Source organism: Chiroxiphia lanceolata, chromosome 1 (assembly GCF_009829145.1).
Source record: "Chiroxiphia lanceolata isolate bChiLan1 chromosome 1, bChiLan1.pri, whole genome shotgun sequence".
In the NCBI taxonomy this organism is placed as follows: domain Eukaryota; kingdom Metazoa; phylum Chordata; class Aves; order Passeriformes; family Pipridae; genus Chiroxiphia; species Chiroxiphia lanceolata.
In genome coordinates, this window is record NC_045637.1 from 54,131,420 (window position 1) to 54,147,723 (window position 16,304).

A 16,304-nucleotide genomic window follows, 5' to 3' on the forward strand; every position below is an offset into this window, starting at 1 on the left:
ATTGTATTTCTCAAAAAATGTTCTTATTATTGAACCTAGAGTTTGAATACAAATAAGTGGATCAGCTTTCACACACTGCCAGATAACTTCAAGATCAATTCAGTTCTTACCCTAAAAGCAGCAAAGACTGTTCCAATATCAATAGTATTTTCCTGTTTTAATAATCGTTATGTTTGCTCATACATGCTTTGATTTTACCTTTCATGAATCTGGTACAATAAGCTCTACATTTATAAGAAAATGAATAGCCAAGGGAAAAGGTTATTTCCTTTGGCTCAGGCCTCACTCTTGCTGGGCTGGGCAGAACTATTCTTGACCCAGTTTTATAGGTTTCACAGTTGGCTGACCCACTCATTGTCAACTGATATGGATGTTAGCTCAACATTGTCCTAGCAACCAAGAAAGCACACAGAGATCTGAAGGAACTCCAGCACTCAAACATTTAATTTGAGATCTCCCATTCAGCACTATTTGGGCAAGAGCAGCAGAGAACATTAGCTAGCATGGACTAGGTAACAAGCTGCTTCAGAAAAAGACCACTAGCTCAGCTGGCTAAACAGGGTTCAAAGTATGTTGTAAATGACTGTCTAATTAATAAACAGTCTAAAGATCATGTGTCTGGTCTTATGGTCTCCTCAAAACTGAATGAAGCAGAACAGATGTGACTATATTGAAGCACATGCATTTGGAGACGAGGCTCTACTCCTTCCAGCAACAAACATTTGGGTTTGTGCAGACTCAGGAAGGTTGACAGTGTCCAAGAACAGCCATGGCAACCCTGATACCTCCTGAGAATCCAGTTTCAATGTGCTGTTAATTACTTGTCCTTTCCCTCCTTGTGTTTCAAGTAACAGGAGGAGCCAATGATGTCACACTTTGTAAAGTGCATCGAGTCCAGGTTCAAAGGGAAGCACTCCTGTAAATCATTCTAGATTTAAAAGGAAAGATGCAGTAATGTGGTAAGTAAAGTTCACCAATACAATAGAATCTCCACTCGCACATCCCCAGAATGGCGTGGAACTACCACATTAATTTAAACCTGAAAATCAGGGTAAGAGTAAGAAACTGGAGACTTCAACTTATTTAAAAATGTTTGCCAAGTAGAAAAATGTTCAGAAAAAGAGATTTAAGAAATAATAGCTTGCACTGGGAAAAAGAATGTAGTCTTTATTACTGTGTCAATAGTTTATAGGTGTTACTCATAATTCTTGTAACAAGCATGAGTCACTTTTATTAGTCATCTTTTATTCAATCTTTAATAGATTAAAAGCATTTTTTTGTTCTTTTTCCTGTTTTGCATATTCTGGAATATCATCTTGCTCTTCTATGAAAGCTGTTTAGATAGGAGCAAAAAGGTCCATTTGCAGTTTATCTAGTTTTCAGCAATCTGCTTGACATTCTATGGACAAATAACAACTTTCCCATAACTAAAGCATGTGTGACATTATATTCAGACTGGTACTCTTATAGATTTGGTGGAAAGCCCATGTGTAAAAATCCTCATAAAGTGGACTTTTACTGAAAAGTTGTATGTACCTTCAACAAGGTATTCCTGCTATTCCCTTTATTTAAAATGAGAAATTTCAAACCTGCTATAGGAAGTTTAACTACAACAGGTTGTAAAGAGTCAGATTTTAAGTGGTATTCATAGCCCTCACTGTTTCTTAGTGCACTCCATACAATCAGCCAATTTCTCTGTTTGTCCAACAGGATCGTCCACTGATGGCAGGTGCCAGTCAAGGTGCTACTGTGTCATATATTGTTCCAAAACAGAAAATAGTTGGTTACTATCCCACTCTTTCTATGGAATGAGAGTAATATAGATTAGTATGACAAGTAGTGTCTGATGTATATAGGTCATTTATCCAATGAGATTATGAATTTAAATCCATAACAAGAAAATTCTGCTATCATATAGAGCTTCTGAGTCAGTATTTGCAATAAAAACAACAGTTTTTATTTTGCGACTGATAAGTTGGATCAATTCACTCCACATCTGTTGAGCCAAATGCTCTGGAAAGAATACAACTTTTTATCTGATGGGATCTTTTGTTTGTTGGCGATAGTGTGCTTGGCTAGTACATGTTAGACGAAAATACTGTCCTCATATCAAGAACACAGAAATCAAACCAGACAAATCTAGAAAGACAGTATCCATTGGGAAATCCAGGGATTATCTGTTCAAATTGTTTCATTCTTGCAGAAACATTTCATCATGGATAATGGATACTACATTGTAATGGATGATAAAATTTTAGCTGAATATAATATAAAATATGAATGTGGCAGAGAATCATTCTCCAACTTGAAATCCTGCTCTGATAATACTTAAACTAGGTTTAAATTTAAACAGTTTCTTATATTATAAATCTTTTCATAGTGCACTTAAACAATTTTCTGGTACTCCTAACAGCTGTTTAAGTGGACAACTACTCTTTAAGTCCCTGGATGATGACAGATTCTCAAGCATGTATTCTGTCATCCTATATTCCTAATATATCTACTTTTAATAAGGACTTAGATGACGTATAAAGCCAATATTTAAATAATATTTTTCTCAAATAAAGTTGGAGTTTTGTTAGATTTCCTCTGCCAGTACAGACTGCTGTGTCAGCCTTTTCGCAATTCTGGAGGAAGAGATTTTTGATAATAATAAAGAGGGAATTGAGATTTACTATGGAACATTTTAAAATAAGCATTCATTAAACAACATTAAAGAAAGAAGATCAGGGAAATGTGTGTGCGTTAATGTCTTCAACATTCACCATAATCTGTCATCAACTGACTACTTCTCCACTTACCTGATCAATATTATCTAGTGATTTGGTACAGTTAAAGAAGATATTGACCCAAGCTAAGATTATAAATATTGTAATCACCTTTTAGTTACAACTTTTGAAATATTATCTCAGGATACAAAGAAAACTCACGATACAAAAAAAGGAGTAAAAACTCTTTATAATGCCACAATTCTTAGTTTTGCAGACTTCTCTTGGGGTGACATCTGAGAAGCAGATATTTGTGTCTTTTGTGCAAGTCCAGGCCTTAAATTTCCTCCACTAAAGACAAATGAACTGCATGTCAGACTGCAGCAAGGTAGGATGAGTTCAGAACCAAGCACAGAAGACAGGCAGGATGTATGTAGGGGGCACTTATTTTCCTTTTAATCTCAGCACATCCAAGTAGAGTCCTGTGCAATGCACAATTATTACACTACCACATACACTCACTTCTTAAGAAGTAACATGTCGCTGATAATGTCGGAACGGCCAAAGCGACACAGATATCAGACGTAGTCCAGGTGTAAGGTGATCAGGAAGCTGTTTATTGCTCTCAAGTGTTTCTTTTATACTCTTTGTACACTATCGTGACATAACACAATTGGTCAAAAGTCTCAAGCATAAAACACTGCATACACTTTAACTGGTGACACTGAAGACACTGTGCATGCTGTGACATGCTATTGGTGACACTATACGCATTTTGATTGGTGACCTTTGATCTGGGCTGCATTACGTTTGTTCCGTCCGGCATTACAGTAAATATTTCCTAAAAGTTGTTTAAATTCCTCATCACTAATTGCCAGGCTGCTGACAGGTTCTCTGTCAACCCCGACAGGAACACAGTCCTTATTTTAACATAATAGTACCAGCGAAACAATCTTTTTCCTCCCTGCTAATACTGAGCAGTTACTCAATCTGTGACCTGGGGCAGAACACTGCTTACTAAACTGTAAGCTCTTTCAGGACTTAGCACAGTCTGTAAACAATGCAGGTGGACCAGCATCAAGGAGCATCAAACAGACCAATTCTTGGTCTGTATCTTGTGCTAGCAAGTGAAAAATAAGCTACTAGGGACAGATGATTTGCAAAGATGGGCAACTTTTCAGAACAAAAAGAAGGTCCGAAGTGCAACTATGAGACAACTCATCTTTATCTAAGGCTCTATTCCCTTCCTCATACTTTTGACCATTTTTAGGGAAAATAGAACTCCAGTATTCCTTTTTCTAGGATAAGGCTTTGGTGTTTTCTCTAGAGAGCCATTTCAAACTGCCAGTGCTATTAAATTGATCTATGAATGTTCTGCTATTCCTCAAATTTTGGTGCTCTTCCAGATTGAGTAGATTAGCAACATTCAGGTCTGTATGTATTCTTCTGCCAAGCATGTAAGGACTACATAAAAGAAGTAGAAAAAGACCACAAATAGTTAATATGAATATCCAGTGCCACCACTAGCATGAGTGTGTCTTACGGTAATTTCTGCAAAAGATGTTTCTCCCTTTTTGAAAAGAGAAATTTTATTCTATTGTCAGAAATAAATTCTTTTGGGTTTCCACACCTGCCGAAAATAATAGAAGAAACAGCAAGAGTAGGTGTGAATTGTGACATTAGTGAATAGCCAGAAATACTGCACTAACAAACAATGCAGAACCAATTAGACCTTTAATGTCAATGGTAATATTATCCCATACTGAATGTGGTTAAATGGACAGCTTGGAATCAAAGTCAGCAAATTCTTACTGTCTTATTGTTAGATTTAGAAGTAACACAGTTTTTTAGAACTATTTTAATCCCCGTATTCAATAATTCATAATTAAAAACAACTGCAGTTCTACCCAAGTTTTGGAGGAGAGTGCATGTGGTATGCCAAATACATACAGTACACAAGTTTGAAGAAACTTAAAGTGAACAGTTTATATGGTTCCAACCATACAAACAAATAAAGTTTGGAGTAGCGCAAAAAGAGAATCATATAAGAGTGGCTCAGCTTTTCTCTTTACTAACCAAACAGTAGCAGCACCACCATACCACAGCTTACCAGCCAGACAGGAATAGCTTTAGAAATATGAGGGGAAATCATGGTATTGTTTCTTTAATTCTTACAGATATCACAGGCTGCTGAGTCTTGGATTTTTTGGTCTGCTTTTCTCTAATGTAACAGCTGACTCACAGATCTCCCCACTGACCTCCAGGGACCACATTTTCTTTATCTGACCTTTTTGCCTCTGTTTTATCATCTACCAGCCTTCGTGTATTCATTGTACTTTTGATGACACAGGGACCAGAAGGCATAATTATGAGAGAACAAAAAACACTCATGATACAACTCTAAGACATTCATATTTCCAAAATTTGGTGCTGTACAAAAATTAGAAAACAGCTGCTCTGACCACACTTTGAAAACACAGGTACTGTATTATATTTTTTAAAAAGTGTGTTCTGTCATCTTCAACTGCAGTAATTTTTATTCAGAAGTCACATCTTAAGAGAGAAGTGAATAATATGGTGGTGGCTGTTTATCAAGCTTTATTAGATGCATCAATTAACGTGATAGCTAAAAGCATAAAATTGTGCAGTTTGTAGATATTTTTCAAAGAAATATTTCTTCTTATATCAACAATCTATTCTTATTACTGCATCTTTTATGAGCCGAGCTTTTTGTGTGCACACTACATGAAAATCAACTCGAAAAAGTCTTGTGGCAGAAGAATAGGAAATGCTGAAAATGCCACAGAGATTTTATGTGATATTGCTTAGCAAATGCACATTTGTTTAAATAGCTAAAAAAACCCTATTCACAAGAATGTAAGAATGGAATTTCAGATGGAATGACCATGGGAAAGGGAATTGCCATGAATTACTAGAAATGCTCATATTTTAGACTACTAGTTGTCTTCCAATTTCTTCCATTGGTGACAGAATTCAAATCATAGTACACAAAATTAAGGGGCAATGAGAAAAGAAAACAGTTTTCCATATTCTGTAGAACTCATTTTCGAGTAAAGTATTTGAGGAAAAAATGAAAGTAATCTAATCCAGTTAAAGAATAAGGTTTTAATTAGGCAAATGGCATTACTTATTTAATTTTTTTTAAATACAACCCTCTCTTCCATGATAAGAGTTCAGAGGAAGTTATGGTTTTTGATTACTAAATCAAATCCATCATAGACTCATGCAAAGGAATATTTTTTCCCATTGAATGGCAATAGTTTTCACTGTCCAAATATGCTGCAACAATCCTGTGAGGTTCAGAGACTTTTACTAATAATTTATTTCCTTGTAGATCAAAAAACCCTAATCATATTACTGTGTAAATTACAGAATCCCATAGTTGAAATGTTTGCCCTTTCATGCCTACAGGAAGATATTTTAGATAATATTTTGGACTGAAGTCTAGGAATTTTTGTTACTTGTAGCTAACCAGGGCTATAGGAACTACAAGAACTGTTGTTGCCATTTCCATGCTGAATAATACATTAAAGTGTTTTGCTTAAACTAAGCTTTTCATGTGAAAGATTAAATTCTCATCTACCTAAATTCCCATGTGCATCAATAAAACACAGATGTAATAATATTGTGCAAACTATAGACTCAGCTTTCATTTCCTCAATATCCAAGAAATAATAACATATAATTTATAAGCATGATCTGAGTTACCAAAATCATGAACCATGAAATTTGGTTGCTCACAATATGGACAAAGAGACGTAGTTCATGAATAGTGGATAAAGATTTCAGACAAGGTATGTATGAGTGGAAAAGTGTTCAATTACTTCTTTGTTCAATGTATTAGCAGCCTACATAACAAACATCCCGTACCAGATAGACAACAAAAAGCTGCATGTAAGATATTTGTGCATACTCACACGACCCCTCATTATTTTCTCACTGTGAATTAGCCATGTCTTGTAACTATTCAGTTCTATAGCTGGCTCCATATCAGCACCTGCATTCGGATATTACAAACATAAATACATTTTTATTGCCATAAATGCATAAGTTTCTCCAAAAATTTATCTTATTACCACACTTTTGATAACTGTTTCTTTAAAATATTCTATTAATACAGTGTATCTCATGTAACCAATAGAGAGCATGCATCATTATGTGCAGCAAACGAAACCAGAGGAAGCAGGTTCAAGAGCAAAAGTTTGGAGGGGTTTATTTTTTTATATATACAATATACAATATTGTATATAGAAGCTGTGGAATTCCTTGATATAGGATTTTGTGGAAGATACAAGTTCACCTGTTTAATTTGAGAGTGAAAGAAGGATATTCTCTTCAGACTGCAGAAGTTCCTGAACATATAATTCTTGGAGTCTGAAGTTATGTTCTAGGGAGTTACCATTACATTCTATAGGGGGAGGTGAGATTGTTTCTATAAGACAAAATTTTTAAAATACATTCAGTCTTCTAGCACATTATTTGTTTGCTTTTCCTGGTCTTCCAGCACCCTAAAATAGTCCTTAAAATATCTTACTGTTCAGAATAGTACAAGCAACTTTACCTGGTAGAACTGGTTCTGCTGACTTTGAAGTTATTTGTCTCTTTTTTCTTCTTTGAATTTCTCTCATTCAGGATTTCCATCTCTTCAGGAATAATGTTAGCACTCTGGCTGCATCCAAGAGAGCTGGTGCTGGTGTACCAGTCTGCCATATAATTCTGCTGTCAGTGTGGAATTTCCAGTGCCACACCGGGGACTGCACCAAGGTGTTATTGAAAACACTGATCACATTAGTGATTGTGTTGTTGCATGTGAAGTAGATCACCAGTAAATATTATCATTAGCTAGCATAGTATTTCTTGTTGTGTGAGTCAGAGATGTTGGACACCCTTGGTATTGGCAGGTGCAACTTCAACTCCTCCTTCTCCTTATAAAGGGACTTACTCTAGCCTTCATCTTTAAGTATCTGAGCTTACTGTCCCCAGAGCTACAGTTGCAGAAGTTTTTCCCTTTTAAGAGCAGGCATGAGCCTACGTCTTACCAAACTAGATCACCCCCTTAATTCTAAAATATGGGAGGATGAGATACAGAAAGAAAGCTGAGGTAAGCCATACGGCTTCAGAAGTCAACAAATGAAAACAAGAGGCAAATATGACAGTCAGAGGGTCACAAATGAAAAAATAGGAATGGGAGGGAGCCAAAGGACAGCTGCTTAGAATCTGCTGCAAAATGTGCTATCACATTGTACAGCAAGCCAATGCAGAGCAACAGCATGAGGCATGAATAGCCACCAAACTGCCAAGAGAGACAGTGACTGGAAGCAGGTTGCTGGTGCTGTTCCCATTAGAACAACTCATTTGGCTTGGAGGATGCTTCTTGGAATAAGTTGAATAAATTGGTTTAATGGCTCACATGTGGCACATTAGCCACAATTTGAAACCTTCTGACACAAAGAATTTTCTTCCATGTATATTAGCCCTCCAGAAAGAGGACCAAGAAGAATGCATACTATACAAATTAAAGGTGAGACCAAACAGTAAACATGTATTATTAAAGTCTATGAATTAAAGTATTCAATAGAAAAAGTAAGAGATTTCTTTTCAAAGAGAATTTATTTTCAAAGCATATTGGTTATGCTTCTCTAGAATTAAGTTCCTCATTAAAGGACAAAAACATAACATAATTTACAGCCAGTTTCAACAACACCTGCTTACTCATAGGCAAGAAAATTCTGTATCCTCCCAGTGCAAGTATATATATGACAGTCAGTCAGTAACAAACAGGTTAGGAACAGGGCATTCAAATGTCATATTTTTTTCATATTTAAATTCTTGGTGCATTTACTGCTTGAGATGCAAAAACCATACCTAAATAAGCCATTATCTGATTCCTCAACAATAAAAAGCCAAGCAGACATCTGAAGTCCAAAAACCAACTCCTATTTCTGCTTCAAGCCAATGGGAAAAGCCATTGGGATAAGAAACATTACTTTAAAATTCCTTAGTTCCTGTTGTTATACATGTAATTTTAATTGCAGGACTACCTCAGGTAAACATAGCTAAGTAAGTCCTCTGTTACATGATTTCCAGCTAAGAAATCCTTTGTGTTTTTACAGTGATTAAAATTCTTGTGGCTCAGAGTAGTTGTTATCATGCATCCAAACTATTTCACCTTATTTTCCTAATTTCCTCATTCAGATTTTCATTTTTTCACTAGCTGGCTCAAAGTTTCATTTTATTGGAGCACATACTTCTGTGAATATTTAACACAAAACACATGTTCACTGTTTAGGCCTCTGAGAACTCTAAGAAGTGAGAAACAACTAAGAATTTTAACTGCAGTCCATTCAATTCACTACGAAGTCTTCATGTCGAAGGATTTATATCAAAATGACTGATTTTTATGAAGAGATATTTTCCTCAACTTCTGGTGTTAGGACAGCTTATATTGTGACATCTCCTACTTCAGCAGAGTTTCTGTTTTCCCTTTCCTATACTTAGTATGTAAATTGCCTAGAAATTCATGTGTCAACAGGCCTGACATCAGAAACTGAAAAAATGTACTAACTTTCTTTCACAACTGGTTAATGACACAAAACAAAACCCATGTTATTCTCTTGGATTGAAATACCATGTTATTCCCAGCTGTAGAAGAGAAACTGCCATTTGAAAAAAAAATCATCAGGACATTTAAAGGAACAAGCTTTCAATGATTTCAGGAACACTTGATCCATATAAATGTCTTAGAAGTAAACGCTTTCAAGGGCACTGTTCAACAGTAGGGAAAAGGGTTTCCACTTATAAAATGGTTCCTATTTCTGGGAAGGAGGAGAGCGCCCACTACAGCTAACACGCCAGGGGCTGTTGGGGGGCTGTCGTTATGCTGCTGTCAAACCTTACTCTCGACTCATAAACAGAGCCATATCAGTTTAAATGAAAAGGGGGAAAGTCATTAAAAATTAGTGAGTATGTAAAAGGATGAGACATTTTGGAAAGCAGTTAGTTGCACTACCTTCTGGAATCACAAACAATAGGGTTTTTTGACAGAAGCAAAATTCCCAACTACAGTGACTGTAGCTCAGGGAGTTTATTAATTAGTCAAATATAGCCTTCTTTAATTTTTATTTTTAATTAATTAAAAAGCACAATACTTAGAGGATCATGGGAAATGGGAGTGATCTCAGGTGTATTTGGCAGTGACATTTCCTGCTTCAGCAAGAGGAACTCCACCTTCTGATTAGCAGAGAAAGCTATATGGCAATGACAGAGGCATTAATGATTGATTGCACTGTCTTGTACTCTTCTATCTATATAACCCCTGTAAAGATAGTATTAGGGAGGAGATAGTAATATATAATGCTACAGCTTTGTCAAACATCATGTGATGTACCAGTGAACAATTATTTTTCCTTCTAGCTTTGTTTCCACATTGCTATAGTGGTCTCTCATTGAATACACCACTTTTCAAAGCTTCCAGTTTCTTTCTCTTACCTAATTCTCCTTCTTTATGCAATTTTATTATAATTGTAGCTTCTCCCTAAAAATTTTCAACACTTTTGGTGATTTTACAGAACACGTTGGAATAAACTTTATCATTTGGGGGGATTGATACTGGGACAAGATGCAACAATTACAACAAAGTAAAACTTACTGAACACAATTCTTAAGAACTTTCTCAATAACATTTTAAGTCTCTTCTGATACTTAAGCAGCACTCAGTACTGTCTTTGGACAGAATATAATGTGCCTCCAGGGTTTTCCTTGGCAGTTTAGGAACTGAGTTCCAATTGAAGACCTTGGTAGTTACCAAGACAAGGACCTTGAATGAATCAATGTGAATAAATAGATGAATAAAGAGAATTCTCAATTTTTTTTTGGTTCAGAAGAAGAGCATCATTTGAAGCAGCAACAAGGCTGCTTTTCCACAAGTTAAACATCAATTTCAGGTCTTGCAGAGAAACAGGAAAAAAGTCACTGACAGTTGGCACAATAAAAGTAAAAATAACTGCACCAACAGGCTTGAAATGTCCTTCCTTACACAAAAGCCAAATTCAGATCTGCCATAAGCAGTAGTAAATCCTTTAAGAGTAACAGCATATTCAATTAAAGTTGCATTTGTCATAAATCTGAATGTAGCATTATAAACCCACCTTAACAGCAGAAAGATTTCTTATTCCAGCTCTATAGTATGTCAGGGATGAGTGCAAGAAGGTAACCTCAGCCTCTCTAAAAGGGAACTTTGTTGACTGCTAAAAGCTGAAGTCAGAGCCAAATTATAAACCAATTTGCTTTATGCATGTCAATGCAAGATGAGTACCATTCATTGGCACGAATGTCTGCTTTGAAGTGTAAGAAAGACCCTTCTCTTTTCCAGGAAATGTGTAATTTTAAGATCAGATGACAGAAACTGGAAAGACTCGTAATAAAATAGTCAACCAACCGGAACGTGACACATGACACAGCTGGGAGTTATGTCTCTATCATAACGAAGCACATTGTTTTCCTGGCCCATACTGTACAGATTCCAACTCTGCAATGGGAACAATAGCTTTAGGCATACATTGCTTCCCTGACACATGATCAAGCCAGAAAGTTCATGATTTCGCACCAGATTGCAGACTCCTGCAGCACTCCACTGTTGATTAGCAAGTGTGTTGGGAGCCCACATTTATCCATTTATATGTAAGACTGAAAATGGCCATGCTCTGTAGACACTGGATGCCTCCTTCAATACAGGAGTCTTCTGGGTTACCAGTTTTAACTCAGCTGCTTTTTGACATAGAACTTAGCTCCACATATAACTTTTTCATGATAACATCAACAATCTGCTTTTGCAAGTCAGGTCACTGTTTTTAGGAATGTTCTTTGGGCAAATGCTCTCCAGGCAAATGTTCTCCTTAATTATACTGGCACAACCATATCAACTTTAGAAAATTTGAACAAATATAAACAAGAGTAAAAGCTGGACACATGATTTCAAATCAACAGCTAGCTGGTCCTGGATGAAAGGCTCTGGATAGACTCTAATGAACTTAGTTCCCTTGCTAATTCATTGAGAACTAAAACATAACAGAATCTCTGGAAAATATATCAAAGAGGTATTCAACAAGCGTAATTATATGAAAGAATCTAATAACATGAGTTGGTAAAAGGCTATCCAGAGGCAAAAAATAAAGAAACAATTGATTCTAAGCCACTAATAATGGATTGTAGTGTAATATAAATCACAGAAGAAAACAGCATTCTTATATTCCATTTTTAAAAGTTAGTTATGCATACTCATACAAGATAAAAATATGCTATTAAAAATGCTCTCTCATTTAGGAAGTGGAAGAAGAGGTTCTAATTGCTTAACAAATAAGTTTACTGTGAAGCAATGTTTGTCTGGTTTGATCAAAATATTCAATCCTGCTTTTTATGACCATGAGTCTAGGTTTTCATGTTTTGATTTTAATAATATTTATCCCTTCTGAAAGCTTCCTGCCCATGAGAAAGCTTCTTCTATTTAGCTGCATTGGCTTTCATGGTCATTCATTTCTGTAGACTTGACCAGAATAAACTTCAATTTCAGCCTCACAGTCTCCTAAATATTTGCTCATTTGGACTGGATTCCCTAGGGCCTCTGCACAACTGAGACACAAAATACAGACTTGCTCTACACTCTTGCAAAAAAATCTGCATAGATTCGTTGTAGGGTTTACCAGTGTCAGTTTCTATGTTCCACTTTCATCACAGGGTCATTTTTCTTTATCATTCTTGCCACTTTCCCAGGCTAACTCCATAAGAAATCTCTAACTATGCAGTCCACTAACAAACCATTTTAGAGAGTCATCTGTCTTTTCCTTTGGACTCAAAATGATTAGCTTATCCCATGAATAAACTCACCGATGGTAAAGTTTGGGCCTTTTCACAGATAATGGTTTCCAGGTTTGCCCGTGCCACCATGGAAGTTCATAGTATCAGTCCCAAACTGGGTTTGGGGGTTTTATTGGGGGGGTGGGGGTTTGGAGGGTATGTTATAAATAAAAAGAAAACATAGTATCCGGTAGATGACATCCAGCTCTCCTCTACTTAAGTCACGTGTCAAAACCAGAGCTGGATGTTTTGAATCCAAGATTAAAAAATTATTCACCTAAAGTGTTCTATCAACAGAAAATATTGATTTTTTTCAAAGATTTGGTTGGGGTTTTTTTATAACTTAGGGGAGTTTTGAAGAACTGAGAGGAAGCTGGAGTGTTTTTAATGGATAATTCACATATAATTCAAGAAACAATAAGCCTATAAGCAAGGCACTGACTGTGGACAAAAGCAGCAAAAAGGTATGATATGAAAGTTGCTAGCAAACCACAGAAGAGTAATCTAATTAACAGGCACTAACGCTGATATATGTAAAGCAATTCTTGACAAACAAAACTGACGTAATTTTGATATGAAATTGTAAGTTCACATGATGAAGATAACACCATTGGACTCGCTGTCCTGAGAACTGCAGATGGGAGTCACCAAGCAGATGTGTTTCACATAGAACCTACCATTTAGTCCCCTGGTAAGTGTCACCACTGCTAGTAACAGGCTGTAAGTTTTGTCTGAGTTTGCAAGGCCTCTGAACTGAGGTTCCTCACACTGGTGCTGTCTGAAATTTTCTTGGTTTATCTATTGTTTTGTGCTATTTGATTTAGCTGTGACCATTGCCCTAATCAAACAGGTTTATCTGATTTATTTGGTTTACTTCTTTTTTAACTGTGTGTGGTAGAACTGCGCTTTTATACAAATAGCAGTAGCAAACAGTTATTCTATGTAGCATGAGATATTTTATGGCTGAATCAAAGATGCAGTGTAGAGAAATATAGATTTGGTACAATAACAGAGGCATTGAAAAGGGGAGAAAAGGAGTAGAGGTGAGATGAGAGATGGGGCACAGGCTTGACATTGGAGAGTCCACACCTATAAAATCCCCACTAATGGTGGGTTAAAAAATGCCTGGATCTGGACAAAATTTTGTTAACAGGTAAAAGAGAGAACAAAGACATAATATCTACCATGTAAAGGGCACTATTTATCATAAACTCAGGCGTAAGATAAAGCTGCTGGCCAATGAAGAAAGAGAAAGTTGTGAATGCATTTTATTAACCGTATAAAAATTACCCCAGTACACTACACTGGGAGAAAAAAGAAACCACCAACACATAGATCACAATTCTTCTGGCAATGAACTTCAGAACCACAGAACAACTGTCTGTAGCACTCCAGCAGTGAAACTGTTCACTTAAGGACCCAAAGGAGCTGTGAAAGGGTGAACATGAGACTGGAAAAGGAGATAGAAACAATGAAATGTGCGTATATCAATTTTAACTGCATTATTATTCTTTTCTCATAACAATAAGATAGGCACTCATGATTTGACCCTTAAGATTTCAATAATACTAACAATAAATTCTTGACTTTACTAATACTCAAGGTATGATTCATTTTTGCCCACAAACAAGATTTTGAGCATAACAAACTGAAAGGCATGAAATTGTTGTGCGCAAAAATTTAACATTTTACAAAATCAGGGGAAATATCAGGTAGAGAACGTACTAGGTCATCAACATTGAATATACTAGCAAATAATGGCATAAAAACATCAAGTTGGTATCCATCCGTACTTCCAGAATTATGTAGCAAGTTGAAGAGCCACTACAATAGCTACAGACTGCGGGAGTACATAATAGTGGAAACTAAGACTTGAGATAGTCTTCTAATACAGAAACCACTGATTACATTTTTCAGGATTTACATAATTTTCTTTTTCCTTTTGAATCTTCTATGAAAATAATGCTTTCAGACTTCCCTATTGAGAAAGCACAAGAAAGAAGAAAATAAAATGCTAAATAGCTTTAATGGTTTAGGGCCATATTCAACACGAAATGCAAATTACCTGCATGTTGAATCTTGTTGACCAGAACTCTCCAAAACTTTAAAATAAGAATTACTATGTTAAAGCACTGATATCAAAGAGGTGATCTATTGGTGTGTAGTTGGCTATTTATAACAGCACGTGTAGTCATAGAAACAGAGACTGGAAGGGACCTCTGGAGGTCTTCAGGTCCACTCAAAACAGACTATTTCAGAATCAAATCCACCTTTGAAGGTATGTCAGGTTGCTCAAACATTTGTTCAGTTGAATTTTTAATATCCCAAAGTATGGAGATTTCACAGCCTCTTCAGGCAATATTTTCCAGGGTTTGACTACGCTCACAGTAAAAAAATTCTTTCCTAACATCTACTACAATTTTCCTGAGCTGCAACTTTTAACCTGTTGTCCCTTGTCCTGTCATTGTGTGCATACTAGAAGCATGTAGCTGCATTTTCTTGGAATCCACTTAATTGATGTTGAAGAGAGTCGTAAGATCCTCCCTCAGTCTTTTTCAAACACAACAAACCCATTCTCTCCATCTCTCCTTAAATGTCATTTTCTGCAGCCCATAACGGCCTTAATGGCGCTCTGTTGAGCTTGTTCCACTGTCTGGTTCTGACTGTATAATCGACCATCTAGCTAGATCTCAGTGTATAACAAACTGCCCAAAAGCATGGATTTGTCAAGTATCATATCTCCTAGAAAAACAGTAGAATAAATACGTAATGACTCAGAAAATTTATCCACCACTCAAGACACTGCATGTAAGTCTAGGGTTTATCACAGAAAACTACCCCTCTGTAAAACACCTTGCAGTTTAGCATAAAGAGTCTGAAGGATACGAAGAGCATTTTTAAAAAGCAGTGGAATGCAGGCAAGAGCAGAAAATGGACAAAGATTTAAGACTGCCAGTAATGGAGTTTTACTGTAGTATCAAATAGTATCAGACAAAACTGGAGACTGGAATTTGATGACCAGAGGGAAAATTAATCAGTGCTCATCTTTCAGAAGGGTCAAGGGTGTAGAAGAAACATATTTATTAGATCATTGGGAGCTTTTATACTTAAAAAGAAGCAGATTTATTCAGGAAATCTTCTGCCATATGAAGATTAGGTATGTTTGGTTTATAGTTCAGCTTTTCAGAGAAATTTAAAGATCCTCAAAAGTTGAGGGCTGATGAAACAAGAGGGTTGAAGGAAATGACTCCATTTCAGGAAGCAGAAAATGCCGGGAATTGCACCCACAGAAACACAGAGCAGCCACCAGAAACCAAACAAGTCCCAGAAACATGGCAGTGGGAAGAAATCAGGAAGGAAACTTTGATTAGAATTGCAGAGCACTCAATTTTACTTTACCTTGTTCTGCTCTAGCAGTCACCTTGGAAAATGACACACAGCACTATTCTGGTCTCTTTCCTAGTGTTTTCCTCTGTACATGGAAAAATCAAGTCTGTGAGATTATGACATAGCAGATGAAGAAGGAAAGAGGGCATTCTGTCCAGTTTTTATCTGAACACAGCAACACTCAAAATAGAGTGCAAAGGGTATACCATGTCATGTTGTTAGTCAGTAGTGCATATTCTGCCAAGGAGGACAAAGTACAGCTGGGAAATCAAAGGGAAATAAGTGTGTCACTGCAGCAAGTGCTCCCTTTGTTGTATGACATGGAGGACTGCTTCC

At 36.4% G+C, this 16,304-nt stretch overlaps 1 long non-coding RNA gene across 1 annotated transcript; it reads right to left on the bottom strand.

Annotated features, from left to right (window-relative positions):
- Nucleotides 1-2,965: 2,965 nt before the first annotated feature.
- LOC116780029 lies at nt 2,966-16,079 on the bottom strand. The gene is made up of 3 exons (XR_004354291.1): nt 15,981-16,079; nt 6,647-6,726; nt 2,966-3,059 (listed from the first exon to the last, which is right to left on the bottom strand). It is a non-coding gene; the product is annotated as an uncharacterized LOC116780029 (long non-coding RNA).
- Nucleotides 16,080-16,304: the final 225 nt, after the last annotated feature.